This window comes from Oreochromis aureus, linkage group 9 (genome assembly GCF_013358895.1).
Source record: "Oreochromis aureus strain Israel breed Guangdong linkage group 9, ZZ_aureus, whole genome shotgun sequence".
NCBI lineage: Eukaryota > Metazoa > Chordata > Actinopteri > Cichliformes > Cichlidae > Oreochromis > Oreochromis aureus.
In genome coordinates, this window is record NC_052950.1 from 9,069,794 (window position 1) to 9,087,595 (window position 17,802).

The 17,802-nt window shown below is 42.2% G+C and overlaps 1 protein-coding gene and 1 long non-coding RNA gene across 2 annotated transcripts in view; one reads left to right on the plus strand and one right to left on the minus strand.

Moving 5' to 3' along the window:
• The window catches only part of adarb2 (adenosine deaminase RNA specific B2 (inactive)), a 219,484-nt gene that overhangs the window by 52,674 nt on the left and 149,008 nt on the right, over positions 1 to 17,802 (plus strand). The window lies entirely within an intron of this gene.
• Positions 3,542 to 8,627, minus strand: LOC120441667. Its single transcript, XR_005614171.1, has 3 exons — positions 8,434 to 8,627; positions 5,930 to 6,031; positions 3,542 to 3,665 (listed from the first exon to the last, which is right to left on the minus strand). It is a non-coding gene; the product is annotated as an uncharacterized LOC120441667 (long non-coding RNA).

Genomic DNA, 17,802 nt, shown 5'->3' on the forward strand with positions numbered 1-17,802 from the left:
GGGAAATGTTGCCTGGGATTCTTGATTTGCAAGAAGGCGTACTTCTAAGGAAACTATGCACACTTTATTGAATTTATATGACTTTAGTTCTGTCCTGTTGAGCTCATGACATACTGAAAAGGCTGACTGAACTAAATGTCTTTGCATTTTTTGAGTCAAAGGAACTGGCATTTCATGCTGCCAGCAAATGCAGCTAATTACAGTCTGGATTCCTTCATTCCTTCATAGAAAAGTCTGGGTTTTACCAGACAAACAAGGGAAAATTAATTCCCCAAATTTGCATTCAGGTCTCTACATGGAAAGGAGGAGGGAGGGGGGGGGGGTAATAGGAGTAAACTGAATAAGCCGAGTCCTCTGAATGTAGTAAAGTGCAGCATTGCTCCCCTCTTGCTGCAGATGAAGCCCTCCTGATTGGTTTAAGAATACACGCTTGCACCGATAATAAGCATAAACCCATGTGGAAAAATTTCACAAAGTCCACAAGGGTGCCCTTCAGGGAGGAGAGAGGAGTGACAGAAGGGTCCGGAGTCAATGTTGTTTCCACACTCGCCGGCTCGCGTCACGTCCTAATCCTTCCCCCTGGAACCCAGGCAGCGTTAAACTAGCTGAAATGAGTGCCATGCAGGGAGTAAATGGAGGGAGACGGCCATCCACAATGGCCCTGGAAAGTAGCTGCTCTTGTAAACGGGAGGATTAGAGGGAAAGAAATCCTCCTCTCCTTGTGTAGGCGTACCCACAGAGACAAAGCCCGGTGTTTACACTCTTTTTCTGCACGTATAGCCCTCCAACCCCGGGTCTGCTGTGTGATCAGCCGAGCGTAGTCGGAGCGAACACTAGGAGATGAACTGCTCATTCCATCTCATTCTGGGTGGAATATACTGTACCTTAGTTGTTTTTATCCACGCCAGCAGCATGACTCTGGTTACTGGGTAGGTTGGGCAGTTGATGCGACCATTCATCAAAGCAGCATTGATAAAAGTTTGTGCAGACCTTCAGTGGACACAGAGAATAAATATTCCTTATTTTCCATATGCTACTGTGACAACATTGTTGTTTTTTGCATCCATGATCAACAGATGATGAATTGTAATGACTCTGACCACCTTACTTTTGCCTCAAAAGCAGGTCATTGTTTACAATGACTAGTTAAATGTATTTTAATGACCTACCATTGAACCCCATCACAAGGGTGACATGCTTGTGTAGAATATTGCAAATCCAACTGGCGGGATTGTCATTGTTTGAGTAGATACTGAAGTCATTCTGGTGGTATCCTTGTGATCATTTATGGATTCTAACATTAGCAATTGGTTTAAAGCAAGTCTGTGCATTTATTTGGGACAGGGCCGGCGTAGGTTTAGGCTCAATAAAACCTAAATCTTACTTTATACATTCACTGCATTTATTTCTGTGTATCAACTCGTCAGATTGTTAACAAATTGCTGGCAACTTGAGTGCAGTTCTTGCTAAGCAGCACCCATCAGACGGGCTGTGACTAATCACTCAGCCATCGTGTGTCCCTATCACATTAACACTTTAAAGTGAGCTCATTAAACGGTGGCCCTCGAGGTCTCGGTGTACACGCAGGTAGCGGCAGCCTGCCATTTGCATTCCACACCTGACCCCACTGTGATTTGGAAAACAGGCTTTCCAGGGAACGTGGACAGGCATGACTGGAGAAAACAGAGCAGCCCCATCACCTCTGCCTTGCTAGCCACCGTCCCCCCATGCCACCCCCCCGGGCAACATTTTACGCCGCTCAGCTCCTTTCCGTCTTGCTCTGTTGCACTTTGCCCTCTTTTTTTCCTTTTAAGAACTCCTTTGTTCCCTGAATTCGTCCACCTCCCGTCTCTTCTTTTAATGTCAATTTTTCCAATCTGTATCCCGGAACTGCGTCATTCTTTGTCATTCTCTTATGAAACAAATGGTGCTGCAGTACTATTAAATGCATGTGTATCAGCACAATGTGATGTTTTTTTTCCCTCCCAAATGGATAGAATTCAAGGGAGGTGAATGGAAAAAAGGCTTCATTGTAGTATGCCAGCCATTATAGTGGGCACCTGATGATCTATTTAGAGATCTACGCAGCTAACGAGCACTTCATTTTCAGGTCCTGCAATCTCTGATGACACATAAATAACAGTGCATTTCATTATGCAAATATCGGGCAGAAAAAAGGTGTGGGCTAGGAACCGTGGGTGGGATTGCACCTTGTGTTCGTGTGTCCGTGTGTCAGACTGCAGACCGTGTTCGCTTGATGGAGCCATTCAGTCTCGTAGACATGCCCCCCAGAAATAATGTCTGCTAATGTCAGTGTTCCTCCGAGGTGTCTGCGGTGGCATGCCGGGCGCCCGCCGTTCACTCCCCATTTTCCTGTGTGACAAACAGCCATAAAGCCTCATACTCAAATTGAAAATGATAAACATGCAGCAAACAGTTTTTCTCAATCAAAACAGGTCTTTGTAGTCTAATCAGTGATGCTCCTCAAACATTGTCAAAGATTGCCTTCCAAATGTTCAGAGTAACAAAGTATAGTGGAGCGAAACGCAGAGCACATGTTCATTAATAACAAGTCTTTGGTGTAAATATGGAAGCTAATCAGACAAACCTCGCCTTATGAGGTAATCAGCAGAGATATACCTGTGTGTGTGTGCGTATGGGTGCATTTGCCTATGTGTGATCGTGCTCCCAGGTAATTATAGCAGACAGCTGCCATGGCATCCTGGATCAGTCCCACGTCAACAAGCCGCAAACACACTCTGATGCGCGCACACACACAAACACACACAAAATAGGTCCCACATCAACGTGGCGTCATTATTAGTGGGCTGATGCCCAGATTTGTGTCATTTTATTCAGAGTCACAGATAAGCCCAGGAAAATTGTGTCTGCGAAGCATCCGGAGCGGCTCGTGCAGAGACGAGATGCACCTGCCTTGCAACACGGGAGAAGGAGCTGCTGCTGAGATAGCGCAGAGACAATGATTTCAAACATTGTTGCAAAGATAGAGATGCCGTTATGCAAAAGCAAGCCCTGCCTTAGACAGAAGACAGGGATGCCGGTCAGTCTCACCCAGCTGACAGAGGCTGAAAACACTGAGGCTGGGTGCAGTTCTCCATATTTAGCCCCTCTTCTTTCCACACCTGATCTTTTCCATGATGTACCCTGATCTGTCAAACCCTTTCCTCCCTCCTTCCTCTCTGCTGTCTGTCGGTCTCGCTCTCCCTCTCTCTCTAGTCTGTGCTGTGTTCGCCAGGCATGGTGTGGTATCATGCCTGCATGCATCATGGACCCGCTAACAAATTACATAGAGTAGCCACTCCGCTTCCCCTCTCACTCAGCTGTCAAGTGGAGCTACTGAAGCATTCTCGCTCCTCTCCTCTCCACTTCCATCTATCCATCCAGTCATCCCCCCATCTCACCATCCAGCCTTCCTCTTCCCGCCACACTTCTTTGCCTCCCCACCCCCCCGTATGCTATACCTGCACACCCATAAGGGCTGCAGGTATAGCGTATGATCTCCCTCCCCTTTGTCATTCCTCTTCATCTATCCATTCCTCTCCCATTACTTCATCTTCCACTCTGCCCAGATTTCCACCTTTGCACACAGGCATGTGAAGAAAGCAGCTCTGTGCTTTAAAGGCCTGCTTTGTTGTCCAACTGAGCTGAAAAAAACAAAAAAACAAAACTGTTATATATATTTTTTTTAAAAGAATACTATTCAGCTTACTATGATCAGTCAATAAATGCTAGATAAGTAAAGCAGGTAGTGTGATACTCCAGGAAAAGGAGCATAAATCAGCTCATGAGGAAATAGAAACAGCTTTAAACAGTGGACAGAACACACTGTATAAATATAAGAGGAAGGTATGTTTTAACATCATGACTACAATTAAAATAACTATAACTGTATTTACATTCATGATATTCATGATATGAAAAAAGTAAAATAAATAAATACACACCTATTGAGGATCGTTAATCAAAAGCCGATCTAAAGACGCAAGTTTTACATTTGTTTTCAAAGATTTCAACACATGCGGCTGCTCTCATGTCCTCTGGCAGTCTGTCAGTCAGAAAAAGCTAAAAGCTGTTTCCCTACAGGTTATATTTCTGCACTTTGGAACAACTAGCAGACTTGTGCCAGAGGACTTAAAGGGTTGTACAGGTTCACACCCTGTAAGCATGACACATATATACCGGAGCAGGACAAGACCACTGAATATGAAAACTAACAGGAGACAGGACGAGCCTCCTGCTGGTTCTGCTAAGCTGTTGATAATTTATTGCATGTTGTGGTAGATCAGATAGCAGAGAATTGTAATAGTCCAGCCTCATTATTATAAAACTCCGGATTAGTTTCACTCAAAGAGAGAAAAGGTCACTTTTTAGGAGTATTCACTGGACCTAAAACTAGTTTATGTGTTTGAAAAATCTGTTTTTATTAATTTATAAATAGACATTGAATGCTTCCTGGAAGTCTCCAGGTGATCCAGGTGAAAAGAGAGTAAGCACACACCAAATCATTAAACAGCATTTAAAAAATCTTCTCACCACATGCTTGACTTCACAGTAATCTCAAAATGAACACTCACTTTGCTCAGGCCAGTGTGCAACTGCCTGTATGCAATCGTCACACTTCTGTCGCTTTTCATACGCCCAGACGAGTGCAACATCACAAAATCTTCTGCATGAGACTGTCTGAATCAGAGTCTTGTTACCACCATGAATGAGATTTTTCTTTCAGAAAAGGTGTAAACTTTTCTCCCCTTAGACATGGAAGGGGGGGCACAGATTTATACAAACTAGTCGGTTTCATATCACCGCCTTCGCCTTTAGAGCGTTCAGGAGGTTATGGTAGTGCACCATGGCACAGGAATCCTCATTGCTAATTCTCCCAAGAATTTAGGACTTGATGTGATGAATGGCATTGGTTTTGATGTATTAATGCGGCACAGAGTGAAAGATGCAAGGACTTTCAGAGTGCTTCAAGTTGTACACCATCAGGTCAGCTTGTACATGCGGCTCCTGCTCATGCAATAGTAAAGATTTATCTGGTAACAAAATAACTACTATCACTCGATACCTACTACTGGTTGCATGGACTGCATTAAAGTTTGTCCAGTTTAGTCAGATATGTATCAAGTTTGCCCAGGATACATCAAATGATTGAACACGAATGTCAGGTAAAACTAAATAATATATTTACTGGCCAAACTGACTTCCCCACTGATCATCCATAGTTTTAGACTTAAACAGACACCCAGCAGCTCATCTTGAGGTAACTCAATTATCTTTTTAGGGATTTCACTTCCGATGGAGCAGATATGTAGGCAGTGAGCTTGTTTGGTAGATGTCTAATCTGACAGGGATCACTAAACACACTGAGCCCAGCCAATCCTGAGGAGCAAGACACAGCAGTGATTAATAGGCTGACAGTGTAGCTCTGACCTCTGAAGGTTGCAAGGTTGTTTACTGTTTGACTAGCCACATGGCACGCTTATTCATAACCAGATACGCGCACACATAAACGGCTGAATGCATCAATGCCTGTGCATCAGCTCCGCTCAGACAATATTATTTTATTTACTGGCACCTCAAGAGTTTGAAGTGTTTGAGAGCCTTGGTTTTACGTTGACTTTCACTAGCATGTCACAGCATCATAATACAGTCCCAGCTAAATGGCATAACATAGCCTACTTGGAACTGAAACTGTACCGTATTTCAAAGACAGGCGCATCTCTTCTGCTTAGAGAACATGGGAACGATGAAGGCCAGACTCTTCTCCCATAACTCATATGACTGGAGCCTTCTGGTCTGAGTGATCATATCCAACACCTTCCTCAATCTTCCCTGCCTTTGTTGGCAGTCAAATAGACCCCCCCAACCCCCACATACCTTTGATATCAAAGGTGATCTTCTTCCTTACCGCCTCTTTAAAGGAGAAGCTCCATTTATATGCATTGCCTTCCACTAGAGAGCGAGTCTTCCTCTCTACGGTGTTTGTGGGTGGAGTAGGATGGGTCGTGACCTGCAAAGCCAGGAACAGAACGGGAAAGATGGTTATGCTATCTCCCTGAGAAGTGTGTTTTACTACATGAGCTGGAGGCTCAGACAACTGTATTTGCTTTAAGTCCAATCCAGTATTGGTTTTTGAGTATTTTTAATATGGTAGTTTGTTGGCATCCCAATCACAAAACTTCTTTTACAAACTCACCACTATAACCCCGACATGTGAAGCTGGTGCTCTCCACAGGTACCGCTGTCTTAAACTATCAAAATGGCTAAAATTGTTCTTCACATGCACATAATAAAGTAAAACAACAAAAAACAAACAAACAACAACAAAAAAACTGGAGCTACAGTGGTAAAGGTTAAGTTCTATTCACAGTCACTTTGAAAATGGTCCCTAACCCTGTAAATGTCAGCAATATATCTACAGTGCATGTTAAACAAAAAGCAGTCAGTGGCAGATTATAGTTTGCCCTAAGGGATATAGACACAGAGATGGCAGTTTAATACAGCCTAAGGGCCTCCCTATGTGCAGACGCCTAGAGGGATCATACCGAAGTTGCACTACTTTATGTGCAGCGGAGGCAAAAGGCAGAGTTGCTGTCATAAGCACAGTGAGAGCATGACTGGTCTTCTACGGCTGCTTTATATCAGCATTTTAAAACCCTCAAACCGCAGAGAAAAAGCCACAAAAATAAGCATGCTGTATTTAAAACCTTCAACCCTGCAAATTTTCTAAATATATGTAGTCAAACTAAGGCAATTATCTTCATCCCTTTTAAGAGAAAATGTATAGTAAAATTTCAATAAAATGTTTCAGTAAATTGCTTCACATCTATAAAATCACATCTATCAAGTGTTATAAAAAGTTTTAAAAAGTAGTATAATTTTAGCTTTAATAGCTAGACAATTATTAAATTAAGATCTGAGTACAGATGCTATTTTTGCCATGCTTATCCGTTCTAAATTAAGTTTTTTCTTTGTTTTTTATGTGTGGGGCTTTGTTTTGTTTTTGGTGTTTTTGCCTTGACAAGCTAGCAATCGTTGAGAGTTGATGAGTTAAGACTATAAACACTGTGCCACTCCAGAACTACACAAGATGAACAGTTTTTAAAAACCTTGTATGTAGCATTAGCATCAGATAGCAAAAAAGCTATTTAGCATAAAAATTCAATTAGTTTTAGATTATTTAGATTAATTTTGAGCCATGTAATCTCTAAATTAGTGGAAATAGTCCACAATAACTAACAACTTTTTATTGTTTGCTAATAAACATGATCTGCCTTAATAAAATTAGCAAGATATCTGTGGTATTAGCTAACAGCTGTTAGCTAATACCATAGATATCTTGCTAACTGCTAAACGGTTGCTAACTGCTTTACCAGACAAACAAATCAAATTAGCTCCAATTTGTTTTTGTTTATTGTAATGTACAGTTCTGAAATTCACAATAACATTTTTAAAAAATAGTGATTGGCTCTTTTTAACCCATGTCACTCTAGCGAACAGTAAAAAGACAGAACTTGATTGGACTTCATTGGATAGGCATTATCTGTCTTTAAGACAGTGACTGACTTCTGAGTTTTTCTCTTTAATCAGATTCTGTCACATGGAAATGATCTCCATTCAAAAGCAGTTTGATATAAAAAAAAAAACAAATGATAGAAACGTAATACAGTCACAATCCGTCTTCCTGCTTATTCCACTGCATTGTGTAAAAATGCAATTTAGAAATAGTTTGTAACTGCGGTCAACTTAACGACCAAATCAAATACAGTAGTGACTAACACCCTCCACACAGAAGCTGAGAGGTGTGAAAATTGTTGACTGTTAATGTGTGTGACCGCCGAAGACCTCACTTCTTCAGCCCTGCTGAGCGAAGTAAATACGTTTGACACTAGCAGGCCCAGGATCTCATAAATTGCCCAGTGTTCCCTGTTGTCCCAAGATGGCCGAACCCGTTCTGTACTGAGCTGCAGCTGCAGGTAGTAATTACTGATTAGGCTGTGGAAAGTGGGGACAAATGCACTGTATAATCAGAGAGCCCGTCGACAGTGGGAGCCCTTCACAATGGCTTGTAATTAACAAGATAATTGGTGAGAGATGGCACAGATTTCTTGAGTTCTTCCTTATTTGCATGTCATTTTGCGCAGAGTTCTTTATGACTTCTTTTTTCATCTGTGAAGGGTGAGTCGCTAATGATACTGTGTCCTACTGCGTGACTCGCTCGCGTTGCGGATTCAAACTGGGTGCGTGCAGCCGAAGAGGGAAGTAAAACAGCATGTGTGGCGTGCACCTGTACACTCGCGAGATCCGATATTTGTTTTTGTGAAGTCATTTTCTGCACAAGTGCTATTTACACAGCCTCTCATCATATTTATATGCAACGCATGATCATGCAGCAAGCCTTTTAAGCCTTACTTTATCCTGGAAGAAAGCCCTTTAAGGCTGTTTCAACATCAGAGTTCCTTCTTTTAGCCCCCGAGGACGCCTTTCCATATGCATTCATTAGTGTTATTCTTACAATAACTCCAGTAATGAGTGCTCAGGCGGCTTCCTTTTCGAATACCGTTCACTACATCACACACTCAGATAGGAAGATGTTTATCACTCCTTTTCCAATTATATTTCTCCAGATTAAGGTGTCGCCGTGGCACAGTGTTTCCTTGACAACACTGTCGTTATTTCACCCTTCTTCCAAGTACCGTAAATCTGAGCGGATATGAAAACTCTTGTGCTTTTTTTCCCCCCGCACCCCAGTTAGCCACACTAGCGCTGTCTGTTCGACCTCTCAAGCCCACACCATGGGGTTCTTTTATGAGTGACTTAGATGGGCAGGGCGCTCGATGCTTGATTTTCCTCTTACTCACTCTTCCTCTTATTGTGAGCTTGAAGGGGCTCCCTGTTGAATTTCATATGTGGCACTGGCTGTTAATATGTTGGATTAAAACAATCGTAGATGCCAGGAACAAACACAGTGTTTATTGGATTTTGTCTCATTGAAATTGGAAGAGAAAGAGGAGGAGGGGGTAGAATCCACCTCAGTAAATTGATGAAGCATGAAGGGTGTTAATAATGTATAAGGTTTTTTAAAAAATCAATCTCGAAAATGTGCGCAGTTGGAAGTGGGAGGGGGGGCAGAATGGCACAGAACAGAGTGTATTTGACAGGTGACATGATTCCTTTTCGTGTAATTGATTTGCTTTGCCATTTGTTTCCCCATTTTTTCATCTTTTGTGGAACATGGGAGGCAGCTAGTGTGATAGATGAACCTGGGAGAGTTCATTTTTTCCCCCTGCGCACCGCCGTGTAGCCTCCAGTGCATCGAACAGTGGTGCTCTCCTGTGCAGGTTATGGCAGCGTAGTAATGTTTGCCACTTACTATAACATGTCTATAAATCTATGTGGATTTCCACTTTGCATGTTTATTTCTTCCCCAAAAGAGAATGCAAGATGATGCAGGTATGGAAATAGAAAGTAGTCTCACGAGTTTGACTGTATTCATTTATGTCACCATTTATTGTCACCACTGAGGAAAGTTACTTTAAAGAGAAACTTGTTACATTGTAGTTATTGTCTTTTAGACTGCAGTGTTACCTTATGAGAAAGTAACACAGCAGAATACTTTAGTGCTACAGTACCGTAAATTCGCTTTTCATTTCCTGGTGTAAATTTTTGCCCAGAGAGAAGCCGACTTTGCTCACTGCACGGTGAGGTGGTATTAGTGGCATTGTCTTCACCAACTTGTTTAACTTGATAATTTTATCAAATGTTACATTTTTAACATGTACGGGAGAAGGGAGCGGGAGATCGACAGACGGATTGGTGCTGTACCGATCTGTTGTGATGAAGAGAGAGCTAAGTGTAAAAGCGAAGCTCTCAATTTACCGGTCGATCTACGCCCCTACCGTCACATATGGTCACGAGCCGTGGGTAGTGACAGAAAGAACGAGATTGCGGATACAAATGGCGGAAATGGGCTTCCTCTGAAGGGTCGCTGGCCTCTCCCTTAGAGATAGGGTGAGAAGTTCGGCCATCTGGGAGGGGCTCAGAATAGAGCCGCTGCTCCTCCACATCGAAAGGAGCCAGTTGAGGTGGTTCGGGCCCGGATAAGCGGAAGAAGATGGATGGATGGACGAAATCTCAAATGTTGAAGTCAGTGTAGAGCAAATGCCAAGAGCTCAGGTTTCAGACTGATATCAGTGAGTTGGGATATCCCTGAGATGGTCAACTCAGGCACACTGCTCAGGCCGTGAACACACTTACATTCAAACCCTCTGGAGTAAACAAATCAGACAAAAGTTGATGTAAAGGGAGGTGGAAGGGCGCTAAAATGAACTGTGAGTCACCCAAACCTGCTGTAGTAAAGTCTAAGAATGAAAATATTGGGAACGAGTACAGCATCTAAAAAAAAGTAAGCAGGGATTGCATTGGGAAATCTGAAAAGGTAACTGATAAGATGTTATGATACTTGCTAATAGGAGCAAATAAGTAATCTGAGTACTTCAGCAATTTACACTGTGTCTTGCTTTTATTATAGCATGTCAAAAAAGAGTGCTAATAATAATCTTCATGCTTTTCTTAATGTTTTTCATGCTTTTCCTGATGTTAACCTGGCTCAGGTAAGACTTGTTTTATCATTCCGTACATGCTCTACACATTTTATTATGCTTTTTATCACATCTCGTACTTGTTACTGACCTTCCTCTGAAATGCCCAGGCACCTGACTCATAACCTCTGCCTCATGTTGTCTCACAAGACCTGCATCTTCGTGCATTTGTCAGCTCTTTAGAGTGATGAACCCATAAAGTATCCATGTATCCATCCGAGAGACGTGTATAATGCTTCAGTTAGCATGCGCTTTCTAACTCGAGCATTATCCTCAAGGTTGGTCTCACTTGACGTTGAACCATCGTCTCAGTCACCGGCGCTTATTATTGCACGCCTCTTCTCTCACCTCGCTTTCTGAGAAAAAAGTTTGTGCCGAGTGTAGCGGCTGCAGCTGCGGCGCGCACACCCCGAGCTTTAAACAGAGCGAGCACTTTGACAATTAAGGCTGAAATAGCACAATGGCAATTGCTCACACCCATTGTAATTCTGTTTTGTCAAACTGCACGCCTTTAGGTGAGAGCCTTGCTGTCTTTGATTTCTCACTTTCAGTCAATGTTTTTTTTTCTTCCCCTCTTCCTTTCGTCTGCTTTATTTTCCTCCAGAATACTCATTCAATTTTTACTGCGGTATGAGACTGTGAACAGCTTGCAGGGCGGGAGCGCAGTAATTACCACGGTTATGTCAGGCGAAGCTGAGGAACGTAGCCTGGGGAGGAGAAAGGCCACTGTGCAGTGATGGCCCCCCGAAATTAATGGAGAATTGGAAATGAATCAATAGCTAATGAAAATGTGTGTTCACTCTATTACTGCTTTTATGACGGCTGCAGCCTCGGGCGGGGCGCTTTGTCACCCGACTACACAGAGAGTGGTGGCACCCGTGTGTGTCTCTCATCATATTCGTCTCTCTTTTCTCATTTCTCTGTGATGCTTTTGCATCTTTGAACCTCTTCTCTTGTGTTTCTTGCTTTCGGTCCCCGTGTTCTTTTTTGGCCTCAAATTAATGGAGGTATGAAAAAGCTTTGTTTAATATGTGGAAGAAAGACATGGTTGCTTGGTGGATGTTAAATGTTAAAGATGTTTGGTTCTTGTCTCTGAACGCCATAGTATTCTTCTGTAATAACCGACTGTTAGCTAAGGCATACCTTGCTGTTAATGGTGACAGCCATGATTATTAGTTTATGAATCTGTGTTGACACATATGATGCAGGCTTCACTGTCAACTGTTATCGCCAAGATTTCTTCTTCTTCCAAAATGGCCCTTAAAGGTCTGTCATTCAATACATAAATCTTACAAAAAAAATACAAGTAGACTGAAAAAAAAGGTATTGGTCACTGTTTTGGGACCTTAACACTTGATGTAACAGATGTAACCCTGTGCCATAACCTTCCACACCAGTCAGAGTCATTGTAGAGGTGCATCGACCCAACGTGTAGTTACATTTCTCACGTCAGGTTACATGGAAGTTACAGCGTAGAATTCAGTCTGAAGCATAATTTGGGCATAAGTGTTCCTTAAGTAAAAGATAGTCTTCATTAGGAGCTGCTAGGGTTGGGGTGGCATGAAGACATCCGATAGCTCCAATAGTGACTGGAGTTTCAAATCTCATCTCTGACCACTTAGATATTAAACAACCTATAAAGGTTGGGAAACGATCATGGTAAATACAAGCTCTTAGAATGTTAAACACGTAAGGAAGCTCAATTCTTTAGGTTTCTAAATAGATCCGCTCCTCTTATAGGTGATGCCACCAGTGCAGATGTTGCACAGTTACTCACATAGATGTTAGAGGTCGCTTCACTTGGTAACGTTTTTATAGACTGGAATAACACCTTGGATTAATGATCCATCTGGCTAAAGACTGAAGCTAAGGGCAAGGCGTCCTAGGCTGAAAGCTCATGATTAGTGTAGTAATGACCCAAGAGGCGATGAGCTTGGAGACAGTGGATGGGCAAAAGTTTGCCAATCATGTGCCAAAGTTCAGCTTGTTTTCCTATTAAATATCAATCACTTTTATTTTCACATTAAATTTAGTCTCTTTGTGTTACTGGGTATGACCTCACCTCTGTACTGAAATGAATGTGGGTGTGGAGAGAAGCTGCATGGATCCATCGTCATCTCAGAGTGAGAGGAAAAGTACAAAAGAGCCTCTCTGATCTTATGGCTTCTTACCATTTTAGCTGCTTAGCTTATATTTGTCCACTTCTGTTGTTTCTTGTTGGTTAAATAGAGCGTCTCCTACTGGTGTAATATGTGTTCCTTCTCTTCTTGCTAGAAGTTGGACATAAACAAAGCACAGGTGAGTGAGGGAGCCCTGTTTGGGTCACACGGGACATCTTATAGTGGGTGGATAGCACCACCTTAACAACCACATATTAACATTGGTACATTAAATGTTACAGGAAAAGCAATTTATAGGCAGAAGGAACTGTGACTTTAGTTGCCATGTTAGCTTACCTGAATATAATGAAAGATGGGAAAGGCTACTAAAGGGGACTTTTTCTAATGTAACCTACAGCACCACCGTGTAATGTTGCTAGCTAATGATATACAATCATAGTGCTGCTGTCGGTGTGGCTTTCAGACATGCTGTAGCGAGGATTTAATCTCATGCTGGGATAAAAGTAGCAAATAGACAATAGTATTATCCTTTTGACATTTGAGCTGTTTTTAAGGAATCATCAGAGGGGAAAAAAAGAAAAACATGACATGTCTGACTTCATTGGCCAATGAGACTGTCGAGGAAGAAAAAGAGAGACGTGAGGAGAGGAGGGGAACCTTTTATGTCACTTATCCAGGTTGTACAGGGACACAGAGCTCAGTGCACATTAGTTGACTGCTCCCCCAGGATTCACAGATCATTTCTCTTCCCTGACATGGTACATGCAGCACTGCCAAGGGGTGCCTGACAGTGCGTGACATTGTGTGTGTGTGCGTGCATGTGTGTGTGTATGTGTGTGTCTACGTGTTGCACTGGGGCCCAAACCTCCACCCATCAGCACCTCCTGCAGACTGCAAACCCTCAGGGCCCCCCGCCATTCAAGTTGACTGCCTCTCTTTGTTAACAGGCTGTATGATACTGCAGATAAACACAAACTACATCTCCACAAGGTTGCCTTGGACACCATCAACTGAATCAGCTTCAGGACCTTATCTTATTATCCCACAGCAGTGTCGATTGTACGTCAGTACAGAACAACACCGACTCTTTGTTTTATGTTCAGCCAGACAATTAAATCCCAGTGAAAGGCTGTTCACTTTCCCAACACTGTTTGCTGTTTATTCAAATTCATTTAAAAGTAATCAATCTATTAAATTACTAGAAATCCATCCCTGTTTGCTTCAGTACCTTTCAGCTTTCTGGTGCTGCTGCTTCCTGCTGGAAATCTCATTCTTCAAAGTAGTCAATCTGTCAACCGCGCGCTGTTGTTTCATTACAAGCTTTGAGTGTTTTCCCCTCGTTGTCGAACCTAAACAGTAATAAACAGCTGTTTTTGTGCCGTGTTATCTGTGATTGATAGAATACAGTAGTGAGTCATGAAAGCCCGTACATGTGAGTTTCGCAAAGAGCGCCAGTCTTGTTGGTGTTTTCTGAAGCAAAGATAATCTTATTCAGAGGAGATGATTGCAATAAATGTAGGCTCACTCTGTGTTATTTGCTTATGGTGCATGAATTCATTTCAAATGCGTTATGGGCAAATTAAGAAAGGCTTAATTATTAGCTAATATTGTGGCCCTGTCTTGTAGGAGTTCTTTTCCAATGTTCACTTTCCTGAATTTAGTGTTGTTCAAGCACAGGGGTTCATGGGATGGGAAGGGGCTGGAGTTTAGAGGGGATTCCAGCTTAAGAATCATCAGGAATAATGCTAGAAGGACCATTTTTCTTAGCAATAAATTCCACAGTTATCCATGTGACTTTTCTTTTCTATTTGTTTGTTTTAAATAAGAGTGCAGGATTTCAAAGGCTGTAGTCAGTTGTCACTGGACTTGTTCATGTAAAAGCGTAAACATATTGAAAGCGTTAAATATGAAGGTTGACAGAATCATAAATGTAAATAGCTTTTTGCAAAGTTTAGGCTCTTCTTTGTTTGTTTGAACAAATGCAGCTATATGGACGGCTTCTCTGAATTGGTGTCAGTCAGTGCTGAATCTGTGTGAGTAAGCATAAATGTTCAACAAGACAGACCAAAGAATTTCTAACTAGCTGAGAACGCCCACACTCTGGATTTCTATCAGTTGTGAGTTCGTGCAGATTTGATTTGGCCCTGCAGAGCTATGGTACAAAACTCTAACATTTATGGGGTAAACATTTCTTTTTTTCTTCATTATGTTTTTGACATTATGTTTCTTTCTGTTCTTTTACTGGATTTTGATTGTTATAAAATACCTTTTTTTTTAGCTTCATCACAGCACCACACCATGATGCAGCGTTTGTCATTTTCATTTCGTGCATCATACAAACAACAGGAGAGAATTTCTAGCAACAGTCACCGTCGACCACTAGCTCCTAGTTGTCATCATTGGAGTTATTTTTGCCCTATATTCTCAACTAGCCAATCACAATGCATTAGGAGAATTCTAGGACTTTCTGAAATAATATTTTTTATTTCCAAAAGCAGGAACAAATAATTATTTATTTCACATGTAAATGCTAGAGCCTGACCGATATAAGATTTTTTAGACCAATTCTGCTATTTGGTGATCTAAAATATAAAATCTAATATTACAAATTACCAAATCAACATGTAGTTGTGTTTGCTGTGTTACCTCTTTGTTTGAAAAATGGTCTAATCAGCGATTCTGTTGTCTCCCTCAGTGTTCACTTTGTTGGGGCTGTTAGAAATCACTGAAGGACAATTAAGCTGAATCCAGAATATGAATGACTGAACAAACCCAAATGGAGAGCTTGGCTAAATACAACTTCTATTTAATGGACCTATGAGAACCTCTACTATAAAGCATTAGTAAAACACTGCTCCAGAGTAAACAACCCACTCTTACCTGTCCGTATTCCCTTTTCGGTGTTTTGTACTTGGTGTGGTGTAGGGGAAAGTTTGCTCCATTAGCATTCTGGCCAGCCTGCCAGACCAGAGGAGTCAAAGCACCTCTGGGGTCAAGAGTCCCTCGAGTGATGAAATTAACCATTCGCTAATGTTCCTAGAGAGAGAGAGACAGACAGAGAGAGAGGGAAGGAGTTAGCTTGCCTTATCATGCCACAGAAACCTGCAATCATCCTTAGAGGCAGATTAGTGAGCGGACCGGTGAGCCTGTGAATATCCTTCAGTGCCTGTGCAGGTGGCCTCCCATACCAAGTACAGCACATTAATCCAGTTAGTTAACAAATAAGCAGCCTGGCTAATAGAGGCCTGCCAGAAGCATTTGTTTCCACCATCATGGTGTGTGTGGGGGGGCGGGGGCTTGTTTAATTTTCTCCTGCTTTGGAGAGAGAAGCAGAAGGGGAAGAGGGAGAGATGGTGGGGATTAAATGAGGTATAGGATGGCAGGGATTGAGGGGAAGGAGTGAGGTAGCTGAAAAAGTGCCCAGCTTGGCAAGCAAGCCGGTAGGTTTAGTATCGTCAGCAGTATCACTCAGCCTGCTGGCTTGTTGTCAGTCAAAGGTGATGTTAAGAGACCTGCAAATAATGCGTTTAAAAAGAGCTCACAAGAATTCTCAGCAGTAACTCGCTATTTGTACTCCAGATATTACAAATGGTCCCATGGCGCGTGGATTTTGCACACGCGCATTCATGTGTTCAAACAAAGTGAAACTATTCTGAAGTATTCACAACCTTTAGCCTTCACGAGTCAGAACTCAGCAAATGCCGAGCACACAGACACGAAATGTACAAACATCCATAAATCATCTCAGAAATCTAAGGGGGGAAAATACTCTGCACGACTTGTTTGAGAATCCCCACATTTTCAAGTTTTCTTAAAGTTTTCTTAAAGTGTTGCTTACAGATGCGTCCTTGGATACTCTGCAGGTAGAACGCTGCTAGACGATTCAACAATAGGGTCAGCTTTTTAAAAATGTAAACAAATACAGGCTTAGGTGAAGCAGTAACTGTAGCTAACATAAGAGTCGCCTTTCAATCCTCCATTAGGTTTTTGACTTCCTGTCCTCATACTGGTTCTCAACAGCAACCAAAACATACGTAACATATGTGGACGTCATGGTAACTAACTAAAATACTTTCTGTCTTGCTACACTTTAATACAAAGAGTCAGAAAAGCAGAGGGATGAGCAGTTCTTTAGAGATTCACTCTTAAATACAAAGATCTGAAAAGGTAAGTGATCGTGTCAGTATTATTACCAGGTTGGGGGCTATAAAATTACCCACACGCAATGAGACCACAATCACATATCTGTGCATAAAATGTTAATACTGACTACTAGACTCGATTGCACCTGCTCTGTAAAGCTGCTCAGCTTAGTGAGTGGTCAGTGATTTATTTGTGGACATCTCCAGCGTTGCACTGTTTCCTCCCCTGAGGATTGTCCCTCTACTTCCTGAGGTCCAGGGGCAGCTGTGCTCCCTAATGGGCCCACTGACATGCGTGCCGCTGTAATGATCACCTCCAGGAAGTCCTCTCTTGCTTTGTCTCAATGACTGAATCAATAACAGGCCCACTGTTGCCGCCCATGTGACCATTTTCATCAGAAATTTCCGTCTCTGTTTTGGATGAAAGCTTCCAACTGCCCACTAAGGGCCTCTTCTCTGTTCCTCTGGTTTCTCTCTGCCTTCCTCCCCAACAAATCGTCAGAACCGGCGGCGGCTTCCTTGAAGTCGTTTTTTTCGAGCGTTTCATTTGAAGTATGCAAAGAGACCAGCATCTGTCTGAATGAGCAGCTAAACGTCAGATTGAATAGAACCAAACGCACTGCAGCAAAGGCTCATATTACTATTCATGCCTGGGGGTATCTTCGGCTTCTGATGGTGCAATATTCCTCTTCTAATCGCTTTAGCTCAATAGTTAAATTGTTTTAATTCATTTTACAGCTTTCTAAAGGCAATTCAAGCTAATTTGCTTAAACTACTGTTGTGTTCGATTACTGTAAACCTCCTCGGCAAAGACAAACTGTAACACTTAGTTTCCAGTGCACAGTAGGCAGTTTCTTTGTTTTTGAGTTGAAAGGAACAAAATGACAACTGTATTCCCATAATCCTTCTCGGAAATGT